The 10638-nt window shown below is 38.0% G+C and overlaps 1 long non-coding RNA gene across 1 annotated transcript in view; it reads right to left on the bottom strand.

The window, feature by feature from the left end:
* LOC103140619 (uncharacterized) overlaps positions 1 to 10638 on the bottom strand; it is an 81646-nt gene that overhangs the window by 2622 nt on the left and 68386 nt on the right. The window contains exon 4 of the long non-coding RNA XR_476528.2: positions 2290 to 2477. This is a non-coding gene — a long non-coding RNA (uncharacterized LOC103140619). The remainder of the gene's footprint in view (positions 1 to 2289; positions 2478 to 10638) is intronic.

Here is a 10638-nt window from a genome sequence, read left to right as displayed (position 1 = left end):
CTCAAAATATGTTCTTGCCTAATAATTGTGAACTCAGTGTAGCTGGTTATCCTCCATCAATAGAAAATCTTCACAAAACAGATTAAATAAATGCAACTTGACATGACAGCATAGATATTTTGCATGTATTTGCAATAATTGGTGGGATTTGCAAATCGTTTGACTAAAGGTGTAAATGGGACAATTTATGGACGTTTTTATAGATAAAACATAACCCACTATGAACAGCAGGTCTCTGAGGATCAGACATGTTCACCATCCAGACCTCAGAGTTTAGATGCTGAATCAAAAACAGACTTGTGATTTAGGAGATTCATTTTATCAATGCTATAAGTGTGTGTGTGTGTGTGTGTGTGTGTGTGTGTGTATGCGTGTGTTTGTGCACGACTGAATATTTCTCCTATACTTCTGTCTACATGAATCTTGGTTACGTAATAATTGGTCATTGGTTACGTAATAATTCTCCACAATATAAAGATGTTCTGTTGGAAAGCCCAAACATCACTTCTTACTTCATCTCCCAGTGAGAGTGTATTTACATGAGTGTCTCCATGGCGATGGTATGAGCAGCGCTGCAGTCTGTTCAATGCTTTGGTTCCCCCGTGTGTTTTACAGTGCAGACGCTTTGCTGTTGTTTGGACAACTAGATTCCAGTTTGTAACTTTGTTTCTTTCCTCCTATATTTGGGGAATTTCAACAGATGTCAGATCTTTAGAAATATAATGAAACTGAAGAATTTGACATAGCAAAGTAATTTATGTATATCATTTAACCAATGTGCTTTGTTAGCTAGTTCTATATGCAGCAAAATTAGGACTTATAATGATAAATATAATAAAAACTGATTCATTTGAGCGCTGTTCATATTGTTATGCCTGGACATTGCTCTTTTGCAGACCTTCAGTAAGGAGATGGCTGTTCATATGGGTGAAAAAAGCTGCAGCTGTTTTTTCTCTTGTTTTCTCCTGTTTTTTAAATGTTGCATCCATTTTTTATTCTCTAACATTTGATGTCAATATAGGAATTTGAGACAAAATAATTGCAAAAAATATGTAAAAGTATATTTAGTAGCGTAATATTGCCACCTTCCTAAAGTAATGGAAGTAAGTCATTTTATGCCCAAAAAGTTTATGACAAAAAAAAAAAAGAAAGAAAGAAAAAAAATGGCTTTTTAGGAACGTGACAATATTACAGAAGTATTATTGTGGGCAACATATGGGAGATGATAGACCATCATCTTTGAAATCTACTCAAACCCTCAAAACGTCTTCTAAGCCTAAACCAGCTTTTTAAACAGCACAGATCAGACAAACTAATAGGATTTTAGCAGTAAACTGTTCAAGTTACAAAATCCTGAAAATCAGAGTAAAAAGAAAATATATCTATGCTAAATGCAAATTTTCTGTTTCTAACTTCAGTGGAAAAATGAGAAGAAGTTGGTGATGGAGTCGGGCAGGAAGTGGACGGATGGGCATTGGGGCTGGAAGGAGTTTGGGGGGCACACGGAGGGGTTTGCCCAGGGCCTCGTTCATGAAACAAACATCCCTGACTGTTCATTCTTGTCGTTGGTTTGCTTCTAAGACTTTGCCTCCCTCTACTGCCGACCAAGCTTATAAAGCTTTTTTTTTTTTTGTCAGTTTTGTTCATATACCAACCTCTAAAAGTTGCATTAAAGTTATTGCATTGGAAATGATCAACAAGTCATATGAAAACAGAAAGTGAAATTAGCCTAGAACTTTAGCAAAGTGCATTTTATATTATCATTTTTTTATGCTTTTGATACCAATAACCTGAGAAAAAGTGAGAGAATGATAATAATCCTCTCTCTCTCTCTCTCTCTCTCTGTCTCTCTCTCTCTCCTCACTTCACCACATAGTAGCTGTGTTCCCACTAACCATCAAACTGAAACTGCAAAAACAAAATTTAGTGGAAAAACAGCAATTTTGTCAAAATTCACGTTTTTCAATAAAGAAAGGTTTGTCGCTAGGAAAAGGTCATTTTCCGGCCGTATCGAAATGGTTGCATTTCGCAAAACTACAATGGAAACTTTTTCATCACACAGACGTTACAACTACTACTTCCTGTTGTCTCCTATTCTGTTGTTTTCTTATTTAATACAAACACCTCAATTGTGAAATTATGTTCTTTCAACATTAGCAGAATATAAACAGCGGACATTTGTAATGGAAACGCAGCTGGCATCGTGTGCTGCTACTTGCCTCTTGGCATAATGATTCCACATTAACGGCCCCTCATCAGTTAGGATGTTTCTGTTCCAGGTTCACTCACCTGCTGCTGTGGCACATCCTGCCCCCACTTCACCGTCCCGGTTAAACGTCTCAGGAGACGCTGTCCCTCTTTCAACTGAGATTTCTTTTGTTTTTCTCATGTGTCTGTTCTCGCACTTCCTGCTGTGGTATTTCTGAAGGTTTGCAGCCGTCAGTGGGTGTCACAGAAGAAGGCAGCGTTTCTGTTTCCTGTAAGACAAGAAAATCCAAAACCAAAATGAATTTTTAGTTTGGCATTTGACAAAATCTTTCTAATTTGTGTCTTATTTCCTTTCTACTTCACAATCACCGCTTTGTTTTGCTCCAAATTTATGTTTATAGCCCACAGAAAAACAGAGATTACACCAACAATTATGAGACAGCAAACACAACAAAACTGTAAAAAAAATAAAAATAAAAATAAAACAAAGAAATAAAGTCTCCTTGTGACAAAAATCTAAATCCTGGGCTATTTTTTCCAGATAAAATGGTCTGATTTCACTTTAATTTGATGTGCATTCACACCAGCACTGAGTGTGTAAATGGTTTGATTTACCAAGAGCAGCTTGAAAAGACAATATTTAAATTATGGGCTCTAGACATTTACCTATCATATTTCATAATTCATCAGTGGGTTTCTCTTTATTTGATGGTAGAAAATTAAGGTTCACAAACATAACAGCTTTTAAGTGGAATTAAAATGAAATTAATAAACCAATAATTATAACATGGAATAAAATTTTACATTTTGTTCAACAATTGTTTGATGAAATTTAAAAACTGTGAATGTTTCATTCATTAGGAGTTCACTGAAACTGGAAATCCTCAACAGGCTGAACATTTCTCATGTCTTTATTGGTTTTGTGTTTATTATTTTTCATGTTGTCATATATATAAATATATGTATAAAGTATTTACCAGTATTTTGCTTAAGTATTTCGCCACGGTGGTTTTGTGTGTGAACTGGTTGATGGACGTTTCACCAGCTGATTGTTAACAGCTTTACTCCGTTGATGATGCAACTGCTGAGTGAATGAAATCACTTTCAAGTCTCTGCTGATCTGCATTTGTACTGTTTTGCATTTAAATTGGACCTTTTTATCTTTGTGGTTAACTGTTAGTATTGGAGTCACTAACTCACTCATGTTCCTCCAGGAGGAAAGTTCTTTACATTTATGAGTCATGAGCTTAATGTCACACTTTTAATTCAATCAAATGATTTTTTTAAAATTATTATTTCTTTCATCTCTGTCATCCTCCGTTATTAGACAACATGATGACAAATGCAAGGTTCAACGGTCAGATGTTTTCACGACCGACATTCTACAAAAAGCCAAGTACCCCGAGCTCTACAGCTGACGGCGCACACAGACTGTTCATTACAGCTATGAAAGAAGCCCAACAGATAATAACCAATCCATTTATTAAGCAAAAGCTGATACATTTAAATATGTTCCCTTCGTGTCGATCTGACCTCGCAAATTGAAAAATGGCTGCAAGATTGCTTTCCTGAGGAACATCTTTTTATTGAATCTAAACTTTAGTGTTTGTTAGAATTATACATTTCCTCTGTCCAAGTCGTTGGGGTCAAGTTAACCTGGACCGAGAAAACCTGGACGAGTGTGATGTCTGTCGCCTCTCTGTCCTTCACAGCTCTGTCTGCACTAGTTTCTCTGACCTTAGTGAAGTTTGCCCCCCACCTTCTTCAGATCAGACAAAACTGGTATCAATTATCTTGACTACGTTTGTGCTGGTTTGGCTTTGAAGATATTGATGAAAGTTCAAAGGTCATTTTGGTTTAGTAAAGGCCGGGGAGGTTGGTTGATGTTTTGACCTTTAAACAATTAATATTGTCAAATCCAAAGCAGCACAAACTAAAAAAAAGTTTCTGCACAAACGTAGTAGATATGTTTGACACCAAATTTGTCTGATTTGAAGAAGGTGTGTGTGGGGGGGCAACTTCACGTTTCTGAGCCGCCTTTGCAGACAGAACCAGCGTGGTCGGGTGGAGCAGCCGACAGCCTCTGCAGACGCTCACATTTAGGGGGTTCTGAATCGCCGTCAACTTGAGAGCGAGCGAGGAGAGGCGCATCTGTGACGGGACTCACTGCAGACCCGGGGATTTCGCTGGGACTTTTACGTTTCCGTCGTAACCGGGTCGGATCAGCGAAAACGCTCTGATCACCAACACACACGGCCGGGAAACGCACAAACACAAATAAACCTCCAGAAGAAAGAAAGAAAATAAATTTCTGTTTCCCTTTTAATCTCAAAGAGTTATTTAAAGAAAAACATACTTACCATAAAGCAGGAATCTGCTTCAGATCTCATCTTTCACTAGATTTTAACAAGTCTGATGGTGAGTCCCCCAAAGCGTGTTAAATCAGAAATGAAAATGAAAAGATAACCGTAGAAAACAAAAGAGGCTTGAGTAGCCACTGGTGTTTGAAAAGCTTGCTTTCTAATTTTTGTATTTTTTTCCCCCCTCGGCTCATTCTCATCTCGCCGAAATAAGCGCAGCTCTTTTTTATCCACATTTTTTGTGTGTGTACACCGAGAGGCACTTTGGCGCTAACTTCCCTCTCAGCAGGAGAAACTTGATTGCCGACACATGCTAAAAGTCAAAGTGTTTTCATGCAGCCACTCGATGTTGTGTTATATTTTTTTTATTTTCTATTTTTTTGATCAAGTCTTAGCCGGTTTTCTGCTGCTTTTCGAGTCATGCTGAACGAACTGAAAGAATGAGACGAGGCACAAAAGAAGTAATCTGACTGTGGAAAAAAAGTGGAGAGAGCTCAGGTTATAATGACACGAAGACATGACGTTTAGTGCTTCGCAAAAGTATTCATTCCCTCCAGGCTTTTCAGCATTTTGTCATGCTAAAATCATAAACATCAATAGAAGCTTAAAGACTTTTATGTGAGACAAAATTCTGCAGAATAGTTTTCCAGAAGGAAAATGTTTTCTTTTGATTATTTTTTAAGTTTTCCGTATTGTGGACACTGTATTTTGGAAATCCAGGCAACTAAACTTTTATTTCAGTGAAGAAAAGTCTTAACAAAAACCAACACAGAAGAAGGGGCACAAAGAAAATGGGTGGAAACGTTTAAGGTTCAGGTTATAAAACAAAATCCCAGCTTGAGATTAAAAATCTAATTTTCAAGAGATGTTGGCAGCAGAACAAGATAAAAACAAGGCAATTTCAACCATCAGACATTTAGCTACGATGTTCGACTGCCGTAAAACAAATGACATGAAACATCACCACCCGGAGATTTCCGTCTCCTTGTTCTTCAAGAGTCCTTCAGAACTTAAAAAGGAACCCAACTTGGCAACGCTGTTTGTGTACGAGAAGACACTTGGAATGTTTATCTTTTCCTTTTGTTCTCGCGAGGAGAGTGTGATGGAAAGTGAGAAATTAAGCCCCATTGAAACTCTTTAAGAGCTGCAGAGATCACAATGGGAAGTGGCTCCGTGGTGTTTCTGAGGAAACGGCAGGTGCAGGGAAAAGAGCAAGTAACATCTGAGGCGTTGGCGACACGACACCACGACAGAACGAAGCAAACAAAGAGACGAAACGCAACGAGAAGAGAAGCTGACAGATGCCACGTGGGAACGTGGCTCCAGGCTGCACAGCTAGTCTTTTTATCTCCATTGTCTCGCCTCCCAAGTAAAACTCCGAAGGTACAGAGTCGACAAAAACTTAAGGAGGTGCAGGGGTAGTTTAAATGAAAAGCTTATTACCACAAAGTGGAATGGCTGGTAAAAGTGAAGATTCACAAAAAAAAAAAGCCTTGATGTTGTGAAACATATGATGGTTACAACTGGTCTTGAAGGTTTTCATTGTTCTAGGAAGAGATGTTGGAACTATAAAACAGCATTTTCCCATAAACCAGCAAAGACCAGGTTCCTCACCTAAGATTTCTGACCAAAACCCTGACAGAATAGCCAAATCACGTCCAACAAGAGCCTGAAAATGTAGGCACCATTTTCCTCCCCGTTAAGCACTGAGAAGGAAAGCTTTACTTCAAGATTGCAGCAGAAGATTTGGACTGACATTTTGTTCAGATGAACTATCTGGATGTCACTGCATCGGTTTGGAGAAAGAATGGGTTGCAGTGCAGAACCAAAAAAAAAAAAAAAAAACAATGGCACAAGGGAAATTTGAAGGTGCTGACGTCTCGGTTTGTGCTGTCTCGCATCATATGCTACTTCACATAACTGACCAAATGATGACCGGAGAAATGGACCAGGACATTCATGATAAGAATCTAAAGACAAAATGCGTGTTTCACCAAGCAAGACAAAAGTCACAAACACACATCCAAGGATCGTTTGGGTTTAAGTAAAACTGTTGGACTGGTCCAGTCAGTCGCCTGATATGGATCAAACCAAACCACACAGGAAACAACTCAAAGTTTTCATAACCAAACAAGGTTTTCCATAAAGACTTTGTGTTCAGTACAGTTTCATTTGTGGACTAATTTGCTTTGATTTATTTGTATGACTTCATCACTTCCTCATGTTTCAAAAGCCACAATGAGATCTGCTCAAGAATGAATACAATAAAATATAATGTGGAGTGAAAACAGTTAGGTGGACATAAAGTGACTGTTGTCCCAACTGTGGTTTTGCATACAATTCTAATATTAAACATTTTCAGTTTTTATTTTTTTTTGCACCACAGATCATGAGCTACAGAATTATTATTATTACTCTTCCATCAGTGAATAATCCTGAGAATGATCCTCTGCTGAGCCATGATGAGTACTCCAGCTCTACTCCTCTTCAGGCCTCTCTGAGGTGAAAGATGGTGGGTGTCTCACGGAGAGCCATCTGTTATGATTATGTAGACCCTGAAGGGGTGGATGGTGACTAGAGTGGGCTTCTAATTGAATTGGGTGTAGAGGTAATCTTGTCACGGTGCTGGGGTGGCTGGCACTGCTACCAACTGCTCCTCCACAGGTTCCTCTTTACCCCCACGCTGAAATAACGCGCGACACACCGCTTATGGAGGAGGCATACTACATGGTATGCAAAAAAAGTGACTGAGAGGCTAAGGTGTGTGTGTGTGTGTGTACATGTGTGCATGTGTGGGGTAGTGGGATGGCTGAGTATGACAGGAGGAACGAGAATGCTTGCCATGGACATTGCTAACTGTAACGAGAGCCTATCAATCAAAATCAACCTGTGAAATTCAGTAGGATTGTCATAACAACACAAATTTATATTCAGAACTGAATCTCACCAGGTAGAGTTCCACGTAGCATAAGTCTGGCTTTGAGTCAGACCAGAAAAGGAGAAAAAAACCCCCCATCAATTTCTGAGAAATTAATGATTTTTTTTTCAAACTATACCAGCTGAAGTTCTGAACATTGACTTCTTTGTGTCAATAGGTAACTTTTTATTGGTACAAACAAACATCATGTGTGGGGTACCCCAAGGTTCAATCCTAGGGCCCCTCCTATTTAGTATCTGCATGTTCCCACTACTTCAGGTTATATAACAAGAAATAAGATTGGCTCCTATAACTATGCAGGTGATACACAGCCCTACATTGCTATGCCACCAGGTGACTCAGAACCCATACAAACACTGAATAAAAGTTTAGAATAGATAAATGTGTGAATGTACCAAAATGTTTCCCAGCTGAACACAAAACTGAACTTATTATCTTTGGACCCAAAGAGGAACAAACTAAACGATCTAAAGATGTGTGTAAAAAAAACACACAGATTCAGTTACTACAGCTAGAAACTAGCAGTCAGACCCTATTCTGACCTGAACATTCAGAGCCACATAAAGACAGTTACAAAGTCGGCCTTCTACCACCTGAAGAACATTTTCAGGATTTCGGTTTCTATGCTCCACTAATCCGGAACAAACTTCCAGAAAACTGTAAACCTGTTGAAACACTGACTTTCTTATAGGAAACATGCTGATTTACACATCGCTCTATCAGGACATCAGAGTTGCTTTACAATGAAATCAGGCATTCCCTTTCACACACACATTTACATGCTGGTGTGTGAGTGCAATAGCTCCTGCAATCAGCTAATTTGAAATATGTAAATGTGCAATGTTTACATTGGTTAGTGTAAACAGAAAAAAAATGACTGAGCAAAACGTCTCCAGCAGCCTGAGTTGTTTAAGAACCAGACAGTTTTTAAATAAATAAGAAGTGTCTGGTTGGATAATGCAAACAAAATCCAACCAATTTATGAAGTCAACATTTAGTACTCATTGTTAAAATCATCTGGTGACAGACAAGGTTCACTCTGTCAGGTTACTAATATCATGGTGGAAGTACATTTTCAGTTCAGTTCAACATTAGTAATTTTCCCATATTGAGATCGTCTCTTCTGTATTTCCTTATTTCTGTTTTGAACTTCTTTTTGATATTTAATAATAAATGGATTTAAGGTATAAGCACAAATGAAATCTCATCAAAGATCTGCAAAATTTGCCTGTTCTTGAGACAGTGGCAGGAATCCTAGAAAAAATAAATATGAGAGATTTATTATAGTGAAGCAAAACAAAAAAATAATAACTCTTTGAGCTACTTATTTTGTTTTCTTTGTTGTTTTGTAAAAAACAAAAAACTGTCTCTATGGTCTTGATTTAAGCTTGTTTTCTTGTTTGTGCTTTGTATAATAAAGAAAAAACACATCAGCCTTTTCCTATGAAAAATAAAATAAAGCTGCCTTTTCGTTTTCAAAAATAGAAGCAAAACCAAAAAATAAAGCAAAATTGTGCAGAAAAAAAAATCAATAAATTAAATACAAATAAAAAAAAGTGGATAAGAACGACTGAGCTCTTTGGAAACACCAGGTCTCTGATTTTTCTCTCCATATCATTCTCTTTTAACAGCAGGGTGTCAGAGTGTGTCTCTGCTTCTCTTCGTCATGCTGTCATCAGCTCTCAGTGTGATCACAACATTTATATGGCACCAAACAACGACATGTTATCATTATTAATCAGTTGGATCCTGTCTGAGAAACGAGGCTGAGCTAGGAAGAATTTTTTCTTCCTAAAAGCTAACAGGCGAACAGTCACTATCAACTGTTTGCAATCATTGGCAACATATTTTTTCATCCCAGAAGGCAGGTCTTATTGCTGCCAATCATCCTTGTGAACGGGAGCCTCCTGACTCTGATTGGTTGTTTTGGACCGAGAGCGGTGCGTTTCTTCACATAGAAACAGGAGGATCTTTTCACACAATATATTATTGTCTCATATTATACTATCACAACATGGTGACCGTTTTAACAAAATAAACTGCAGCTTTAACATATAATTTACTAGGATGCCACTACAATTGAGCTTTCTCAGTTTAACTTATCTCACTTTTTAAGACTAATCTGTTACAATATTGTACTATTACACCATTATATAATGCTGAGACTAATCAGCTCTTCTTCCCCAGCAGTTCCTTGTACGAAGCAGTGTTAGCATCGCCCTCTACATGATCCAGCAGTAGAATTCCCACAGACATATCACACCACAGAGCTGTGTTATTTAGTTACAGGACATGGAGAAATCTTAATCCTGTGTTTAATGATATTCACTTGACCACTTGGAAGAGTTTCTTTTGATTAATGCGCATCGCTCCCCTGCACCACTGTCCATGCTTGACCTTAATGTCAGCTCATTATCGGCTTAATTGAAAGCAGAAAGTCCAAGCTGAATCCCTTGACCATGCACAGCTTTTAGGATGTGTGAGCAAGGTTCTCCGCTATGAAAACACACACTCACGCACACACATGCATGCATACTTGTTCAAACTAATTCCTCTTTGCCTCACAGTTGGAGGTTTGAAGAAGCACCCTCATTAACGAGACATAAGTGTGTGTTGTGTGTGTGTGTATAGAGCTTCAGCTGGGGAAAATAGTACCCACAGCCAGAGTTCACGTGTTTATGCACCACAGCATAATGTCTGGCATTGATTAAACCTAATATGATTTAAAGTGACGGTGTTCCATCCTGGGTTATAACTTTGCAGTTTTTTGTTGTAGTTTAGTTTTATTTCGTTTTGACTTTTTGTTTGTCAAATAGCTTTATGTAGTTTTTAGAGTGTGTATGCTCGTTTTTTTGTTTTATGAGTTAAATATTTAGTTTTTACTAGTTACTGCAGCAGTTTTAGTCTTTTTCATACTTTTGTTCATTTGTAGGCGGAGAATTCAAAAAGGTCAACGTATTGTGATTATGTATACATCAATTGAGTAATGAATACTGAGCAGAAGATACCATTTTCAAAAAATATATTCAATTATTGTTGAACAACCAACTGACAGTTGCCATTTTGCCAACTAGCATAAGCGCCACCAGGGGGAGTATGGAACACCGTAATTTGCCAACAGCTGACATAAAC

This window comes from Poecilia formosa, unplaced genomic scaffold (assembly GCF_000485575.1).
Source record: "Poecilia formosa unplaced genomic scaffold, Poecilia_formosa-5.1.2 Scaffold73, whole genome shotgun sequence".
NCBI lineage: Eukaryota > Metazoa > Chordata > Actinopteri > Cyprinodontiformes > Poeciliidae > Poecilia > Poecilia formosa.
The sequence above is the reverse complement of the archived record's forward strand: the minus strand, read 5'-3'. Positions and strand labels throughout refer to the sequence as shown.